This window comes from Sarcophilus harrisii, chromosome 6, assembly GCF_902635505.1.
Source record: "Sarcophilus harrisii chromosome 6, mSarHar1.11, whole genome shotgun sequence".
Classification (NCBI taxonomy): domain Eukaryota; kingdom Metazoa; phylum Chordata; class Mammalia; order Dasyuromorphia; family Dasyuridae; genus Sarcophilus; species Sarcophilus harrisii.
In genome coordinates, this window is record NC_045431.1 from 241881813 (window position 1) to 241891183 (window position 9371).

Here is a 9371-nt window from a genome sequence, read left to right on the forward strand (position 1 = left end):
ATTACAGATGAGAAAGTGGAGGCCCACAGAGCTACGGACTTGCTCAGGTCTGAAGCTGCATTCGAATTCGGGGCTGTCATGACTCCAGACGCATCTTTCACCTGGCTACCTTTCACAAAAGGAGAAGAAGCCCCCACTCTCAAAGGGCTATAAAGTTTTTTTCTCTGTATTTTTATTTTCCCCAGTTACAATTTTTTACATTTGTTTTTATAACTTTGTTTTCCAGATTCTCTCCATTCCTGTTCCTCCCATTGGGAAGACACATGTACAGTTAAACAGAACATATCCATGAAAGTCCTTTGGGAAAAAAAACCATGGATTTTCCCCCCAAAAAGCCCTCAAGAAAAATAAAGTAAAAAATGCTCCAATCTGTATCCAAACACAATCGATTCTTTTTTTCCCCCATAATTAATTCTTTATCTGAATATACACAGCATTTTCCATCCTACAACCTTCAGAGTAGTTTTGGATCATTGTATTGCCAAGAATTCAAAAAGGTGCAATTTTCTTTCTCTTCCTTCCTCTTTTCCTTTCTTTCTTTCTTTCTTTCTTTCTTTCTTTCTTTCTTTCTTTCTTTCTTTCTTTCTTTCTTTCTTTCTTTCTTTCTTTCTTTCTTTCTTTCTTTCTTTCTTTCTTTCTCTCTCTCTCTCTCTCTCTCCTTCTTTCCTTCCTTCCTTCCTTCCTTCCTTCCTTCCTTCCTTCCTTCCTTCCTTCCTTCCTTCATTCCTTCTTTCTTTCTTCCTTCCTTTCTTTCTTTCTTTTCTTTACTTTTCATAAAAGTCTAATTGTGAAAGGAAAACATAAATCTCCAACCCTAATGAATATAAAAACTCAAAAGCAGTGGTTTGAACCCAGGTTATAATTTACATGAACATTGTATATAAACAGAGTCCAGCTGCTTGGAACATTTTGTGTTCCTCAGAGCATTGAGTAAGTTCTGTTTACTTTTAGGGGACAGTTCAAACTGACATCTTTGCTCTATGCACTTCTGGCTGGGCACTCATGTTGTTTTCCCAGCCCTGTTCTTCTCCCCGACTGCCAGAAGGTGACAGGCTTTTTTGCTTGTGGCCCCTGGTTTTTCCCATTTCTGGTGAAGGCTGGTCTATATCCTTTGACCAAGAGAAAAGCTCAATGCTCCTGGTAGCCAGAGTGTCTGTTTTATTTTGTAACTAGAGTAGGTTCCCTCTGTATGAACCTTTTCTTTTTGTGGCTCCCAGGGTGGTGAACACCATGAAACAGGAAGAAAAATGATAGTCTGGATGACAGATGACCAGCTTTCCACAGCGAATCCCTTTCCTCTGCACAGGAATTGAGGTGGGGTGATGGGGACCGTGAATTAGGCCTCCCATATTCTGGGGGTATGTTGGCAAATTGTGACTGTATCTTTGGAAGTCAATATTCTTTGTAAAAACTCCAGTGTTACAGAAGCATTTACGAAGTTCTTATGGTGTACCCCTGTGCCAAACGCTGGGTATACAAAGAAAGGCAAAAACATGATCTGGGCCCTTAAGGAGTTCACTTTGTAGCAGCAGAGACAAAATGTAAATAATTGCATGCTTAGATAACTATATAGATATGTATACATATATTGGATTGAACATATACTTTAACATGTTTAACATGTATTGGACTATCTGTCATCTAGGGGAGGGGGTGGGGGAAGGAGGGGAAAAGTTGGAACAGAAGGTTTTGCAAGGGTCAATGGTGAAAAATTTACCCATGCATATATTTTGTAAATAAAAAGGTATAATAATAATTTTAAAATAATTATATGCTTTAAAGATGTCTACCCAGTAGGGGAAGATATTGGTAGGTGGGAAATCCAAGAAAGTTGTCCTGGAGAAGTAGGATTTGAGTTGAGTCTTGAAAGGGGGCAGGGAGTAAAGAGATGGAGGTGTGGGGCAAGGCATTTCAGGGAGGAGAGACAGTGAGTGCAAAGGCCTGGAGATGGGAGATGGGATCTCCTTTTGAAGGAAAACTCGTGTGTGTGTGTGTGTGTGTGTGTGTGTGTGTGTGTGTGTGTGTGTGTGTGTGTGTGTGTGTGTATGGGGGCGGGGGGGAAATAAAGTGAGAAAAGACTGAAAAAGTAGGGATAGGTCAAATTGGGAAAGACTTTAAATACCAAAGGATTTAGTCACAGTCATGATCAATAAAGCACCTTTACTTAAAATCATTCTTTAGTGTTTAAGAAAATTAACCCCCACTTTCAGGGGGTTTATAATCTAATGGAAGTGGGGAGGAGGAGAGACAATATACAGAAAGAAGATGAAAAGTGGGAAGGGAAGGAGGGATATGGGGCCACCAGAGGAGGGGGAACATGAAGTTGTATGAACCCCTGGAGGAAATGAAGAGTTGGCCGGAAACTTCAGATCACTTGGTAAAGGGAGTAGAGCATGGACTGGAGCAGGGAGAGTGAGCAGAGAGATGACTCAGAAAGTTATTGAAGTAGTCCAGGTGTGACTATGTGGTGGTTTTCCTTGGAAGGCAGCCTTAGTCTCAGTTGAAATAAATAATTATTCCAAAATCTCAGCCAGCTGGTAAAAATTGCAAATGTTTATTTCTCCTTCCAAATTTAGCCCGTTTAGTTGAGGCCTATCTCTCTGCCTGGCTCCAAGAGATCTTGCAGCTTTGTCCTTGGCTTCTGCCTCTGCTTTCTTCAGCCTCCAGCCAGCTCCAATTCGTGGCTTCTCAATCTCCAGTCTGTGGCGAGTAGTCTTTTCTTCCAGAGTGTTCTGTCTCAGAGTCCTGTTGATGTTCCTGACAAATTCTTCTTTCGCTACAAGAGCTTCCTCCATATATATCATCTCCCAAAGGTTAACTCCTCCTTCTCGAGGCAGGGGTTATGGGTTATCTCCCAGAGTGCTCTCTGGTCCTAAGGGAGGTGTGAATTCTGACTAAGCCAGCCCTGAATTCTCGTGTGAACTCCATTGAGTACTTAGATACTTGAGCTCTCTAAAGGTGTGAACACAAGCATTGTACAATCAGTTCCACTTAGTATCTTGTTTCAAGTTCTGGCCCAAAATAACTCTAAGATTAAATTAACTCCAATGCCTTTAACACTTTGTAAAGAAATGGAATCTTTACTAAAGTGTTAAGACATTTCTTTACAAAGTCCCTCCCATCCTTCAGGACCCTTTTTCATTACCATGGTCTCGTTCTTGGGGGGCCTTCTTAAAGAAGATGGGATGTTGTCTTTGAGTGATGCTCTATGTTCACCAAAGAATATTTCATAGCTGGACTTAAATCATTTAAATCAAATTTTAAGTAATTTACTGTGTACTGCTTTATTTATATTTTTCTGAGTGACCCTACCTCCATCTCCCTGTTTTTATTTCTTGATAAATCTCTTGAAAAGTCTGATTAGTCCTTCTACAATGGCCTGTCCTGTAGGGTTGTAAAGAACCCCAAAACATGATGTATGGAGAATTCCTGTAAGAACTATTTTAATATTTTTGAAAAATATGACTGTCCATTACCAGTCTTGATGGTGTGTGGGATACCCATAGAGGCAAAACAGTGAAATAAGTGATTTATTACATGTGAAACAGCTATTCCCCATTGAGAGGATGCAGATACAAAGTCTGAATAAGTGTTAACTATACACGAATGCATGTTTTTCCCTTATATGTAACATCCATTTGTCATATATCATTTGGCCTGTCACCTCTGAGGTTAGTCTTCAGCCCTACAGGTTTTTGAGAATTATATGTTGCTACTGAGAAATTAAATTTATCCTTGTCCTCAGGGTAAATGGGGAATAGAGTAAAAGCAATCCTTAATACCTATTATCCATAAAGGCCATTTCCTAGGGATCATCTTTGGGGATGGCAAACCTGCCTGTAAAGAACCCATGTCTTCCAGGGCTGAGTTACTTATTTCAAATCCATTAACATCCTCCTTTACCAGATTTCTTCTTTATAACAAATACAGTGGAGTTCCATGAGCTGTTTGTTTCCTCAATGTATCCTAATTCTAATTGTTCTTGTACTAATTATTTTTTCTTTGCTCAGGGGTCATTGCTCCACTCACACTGGTGTGTCCGTAGTCCAAGACATTTTTGGATTGGTGGAAGCCACAGCAGCAATGACTCCTCTTAAAAATTTGTGGTGATTTCCATCCCTAATTGGTGTAAAATATTCCTACCACATAAATTAATATCTAAGCCATTTATTATTATTATTATAGTAACTTTTTATTGACAGAATCCATGCCAGGGTAATTTTTTTACAACATTATTCCTTGCACTCACTTCTGTTCCGATTTTTCCCTCCCACCCTCCATCCCCTCCCCAGATGGCAAGCAGTCCTATATATGTTGAATATGTCCTAGTATATCCTAGTTACAATGTATGTGTGCAGATCCAAACAGTTCTCTTGTTACACAGGGAGAATTGGATTCAGAAGGTAAAAATAACCTGGCAAGAAAAACAAAAATGCAAACAGTTTACATTCATTTCCCAGTGTTTTTCTTTGGGTGTAGCTGCTTCTGTCCATCATTGATCAATTGAAACTGAATTAGGTCTCTTTGTCAAAGAAATCCACTTCCATCAGATTACATCTTCATACAGTATCGTTGTTGACGTATATAATGATCTCTTGGTTCTGATCATTTCACTTAGCATCAGTTCATGTAATTCTCTCCAAGCCTCTCTGTATTCATCTTGCTGGTCATTTCTTACAGAACAATAATATTCCATAACATTCATATACCACAATTTACCCAACCATTCTCCAATTGATGGGCATCCACTCAGTTTCCAGCTTCTAGCCACTACAAACAGGGCTGCCACAAACATTTTGGCACATACAGGTCCCTTTCCCTTCTTTAGTATCTCCTTGGGGTATAAGCCCAGTAGAAACACTGCTGGATCAAAGGGTATGCCCAGTTTGATAACTTTTTGGTCATAATTCCAGATTGCTCTCCGGAATGATTGGATTCGTTCACAACTCCACCAACAATGTATCAGTGTCCCAGTTTTCCCGCATCCCCTCCAACAATCATTATTATTTTTTTCCGTCATCTTACCCAATCTGACAGGTGTGTAGTGGTATCTCAGAGTTGTCTTAATTTGCATTTCTCTGATCAATAGTGATTTGGAACACTTTCATATGAGTGGCAATAATTTCAATTTCATCATCTGAAAATTGTCTGTTCATATTCTTTGACCATTTGTCAATTGGAGAATGGCTTGGTTTCTTATAAATTAGAGTCAGTTGTCTATATATTTTGGAAATGAAGCCTTTATCAGAACCTTTTAACTGTGAAAATGTTTTCCCAGTTTGTTGCTTCCCTTCTAATCTTGTTTACATTAGTTTTGTTTGTACAGAAGCTTTTTAATTTGATGTAATCAAAATTTTCTATTTTGTGATCAATAATGGTCTCTAGTTCGTCTTTAGTCACAAATTTCTTCCTCCTCCACAAGTCTGAGAGATAAACTATCCTATGTTCCTCCAATTTGTTTATAATCTCATTTTTTATGTCTAAATCATGGACCCATTTTGATCTTATCTTGGTATATGGTGTTAATTGTGGGTCCATGCCTAATTTGTGCCATACTAATTTCTAGTTATCCCAGCAGTTTTTGTCAAATAATGAATTCTTATCCCAAAAGTTAGGATCTTTGAGTTTGTCAAACACTAGATTGCTATAGTTGACTATTCTGTCTTGTGAACCTAACCTGTTCCACTGATCAACTAATCTGTTTCTTAGCCAATACCAAATGGTTTTGGTGACTGCTGCTTTATAATATAGTTTTAGATCAGGTACAGCTAGGCCACCTTCATTTGATTTTTTTTTCATTAATTCTTTTGAGATTCTTGACCTTTATTATTCCATATGAATTTTGTTGTTATTTTTTCTAGATCATGAAAATATTTTCTTGGAAGTCTGATTGATAGAGCACTAAATAAATAGATTAGTTTAGGGAGTATTGTCATCTTTATTATATTCGCTCAACCTATCCAGGAGCACTTAATATTTTTCCAATTGTTTAAGTCTGACTTTATTTGTGTGGAAAGTTTTTTGTAATTTTGCTCATATAATTCCTGATTTTCCTTTGGTAGATAGATTCCCAAATATTTTATGCTGTCGACAGTTATTCTGAATGGAATTTCTCTTTGTATCTCTTGCTGTTGGATTTTGTTGGTGATGTATAAAAATGCTGAGGATTTATGGAGATTTATTTTATAACCTGCAACTTTGCTAAAGTTATGGATTATTTCTAATAGATTTTTAGTAGAATCTCTGGGGTTCTCTAAGTATACCATCATATCATCTGCAAAGAGTGATAGTTTGGTTTCCTCACTGCCTATTCTGATTCCTTTAATCTCTTTTTCAAGTCTTATTGCCGAGGCTAGTGTTTCTAATACAATATTGAATAATAATGGTGACAGTGGGCAACCTTGCTTCAGTCCAGATCTTACTGGGAAAGATTCCAGTTTTTCCCCATTGCATATGATTAAGCCATTTATTATTAAAGGGAACATGATTCCTGTCTTTCCATCTTTTTGCCAATTTACCGGTTCAGTGGACATCAAAGCATCCTTACTACCTCCTACTCCTGCCACTGAGTTGCTCAAAATATAAGTTCATGTTTGTTCCTGTAGCAACCTGAGCAGCAGTCATACCAATCTGTTCTAAAAATTCTGTCATCCAGATTTCATTCTTAGCCTTTACATTAGGAGAACCTTTGCAAGGCTGTAGTTCTGAATAGTCACAAGAGTTAGGTAGGGCCAAATGTGGAGGAAGGGGGGAGGCCATTCATTATTGTCCTCCTCAGGATCAGGAAAGGGACATCTACTGTTAAGAGATGGGTCTGTGCTCCAACTGTAAATTTCTTGATCTCTTGTTCTGGTTCTGATTTCAGATTTTGTTTAATGATGGCTTTTTTTTTTTTTTTTTTGGTATTTCTCTTGGGTATCACTTATCATAAGTGGTAAGCCGTTCACTGAAAACAATCATCTCTCACAATTATAACAGCCTTCCTCAAGTAATGATGGAGAAACTTTGTAAGCAATGTGTAGGAATTTCCTAATGTCTCCTAATTCAACTATGCACCCCTGCTCTTTTATACATTTATATGTAGTCCTGACATAGGTTTCTCTGTCTAGAGGGAGTAGGGTGCCTATTTTCTGCCCCATTGAGTTACTTAACCATCTCTACCACTCTCTGCCTGGTCCAGAAAGAATGCAGCATGGCGGGCTCTCCCTCTGGAGTCCTTTTGGAGGTTGTCTTGACCATGTAGCAGTGATTCACAGTGTGATCGCTCTGGCGCCATTTCAAGTCCCATTTTCGGGCGCCAGTTGAATGAAGTCACCTTCATTCTCAGAGGTGAGATAAATGAGGCAGGAGTCTCATAGGGTGTGAAAAGAGTTCTAGTTTATTATGCCATACAGCCTTGTTGATATACATTTTTTGCAAGTGTAATCATGTGAACAGTAGACAATCCTCAATCACCATTCAGAGAAGCAGCTCCTGGACTTTGCATATGCATGGTATCTGCTAATGGGAAGAGAGCCAATCCAGCAATCAAGGCATTCTGCTTAGGAGCAGCTATGCTGTGACCCTCAGACCGAGACCTCTCCCATGGTCACAGATCATTGCTTGCTCAACAAGGGAATTTCTGCAATGGGCAGAAAACTCATTGTACACCAAAGGTCAAGATGGCCTCTCTACTCTCTCTTAGCAGAATCCCATACCCTAGCAAGAATTGAACATGTTTAATATATATTGGATTGCTTACTTTCTAGGGGAGGGACTAGGGGTAAAGGAGGGAGAAAAAAATTGGAACATAGGGTTTTGAAGGGATATATGTTGAAATTTATCTTCACATACATTTTGAAAACAAAAGGCTATTAAAAAAATACAATGATCCAGACTACTCTGAGAGACTTATGATGAAAAAAATGCTATCTATAACAGAAAAAGAACTGATTGTGTCTGGATACAGATTGAAGCATACTTAAAAAAAACTTTATTAAAGCTTTTTATTTACAAAATATATGCGTGGGTAATTTTTCAACATTGACCCTTGCAAAACCTACTGTTCCAAATTATCCCCTCTTTCCCCTCCCCCCTCCCCTAAATGTCAGGTAGTCTAATACATAGTTTAATATAGTTAACATATGTATTAAATACAATATATGTATACACATGTATACATATTTATACAGTTATCTTGCTGCCCAAAAAAATCAGATCAAGAAGGAAAAAAAACCAGGAAAGAAAACAAAATGCAAGCAAACATCAACAGAAAGAGTGAGAATGTTATGTTGCGGTCCACACAGCTCCCATGGTTCTCTCTTTGGGTATAGATGGCTCTCTTTATCACTGAACAATTGGAATTAGTTTGAATCATTTCATTGTTAAAGAGAGGCATATCCATCAGAATTGATCATCAAATAGTCTTGCTGTTCCTGTGTACAATGAATGATCTTCTGGTTCTACTCATTTCACTTAGCATCAGTTCATATAGGTCTCTGCAGGCCTCTCTGAAATCATCCTACTGGTCATTTCTTACAGAACAAAAGTATTCCATAATATTCATATACCATAATTAGTTCAGCCATTCCCCAGCTGATGGGCATCCATTTAGTTTCCAGTTTTTTGCCATTATGAAAAGGGCTGCCACAAATAATTTTGCACATACAGGTCCCTTTCTCTCCTTTAAGATCTCTTTGGGATATGAGCCAAGTAGAAACACTTGTAGCATACTTAAAAAAAAAACTTTATTTATCTTGAGGTTTTTTTGGGGGGAGGGAAATCTATGTTTGTTTGTTTGTTTGTTTGTTTTTTTTGGTTACAACATGACTTTTAAGGAAATGTATTGCATAATTTTATGTGTGTTTTCTTCCCCAGTGCGGGGGGGGAGGGTGTGAGGAGAAAGGGGGAAGGAATCTGGAACTCAAAAATTAAAAAGAAAATTGTTTTACCTGTAACTGGGGAAAATAAAAAATTAAATTAAAAGAGATTTAGTGCTAGAAAGGACTTTAGGGATCTTCTAAGCTAATTCCTTAATTTTGCAGATGAAAAAGTGAAGCTCAGAGAGATTAAGTGATCTGTCCAAGGTGACACAGCTAATATTAAAAGTTGAAATTTAAACTCAGGTCTTCTTGACACTACTCACAGCAACATGTTCTAAAAGGCTTGCAAAGTAACATAAAGAATCTACCATTGGGGATACAAGATCTAGAAAAGCCTGTTCTCACTGCTCTCTGTTGATAGTGTGCTCCTGATTGATCCTTGTGCTCAGTTCGTTGATTCCTTTATTTGATCTTTTCTTTCTGTTTCCCCAAAGAAATGGAAGCACTGTTGGAAAGTAAATAGCATTTGGAACATCTTGAAGTATAGGATACCCTAGGAAGAGAATGGGG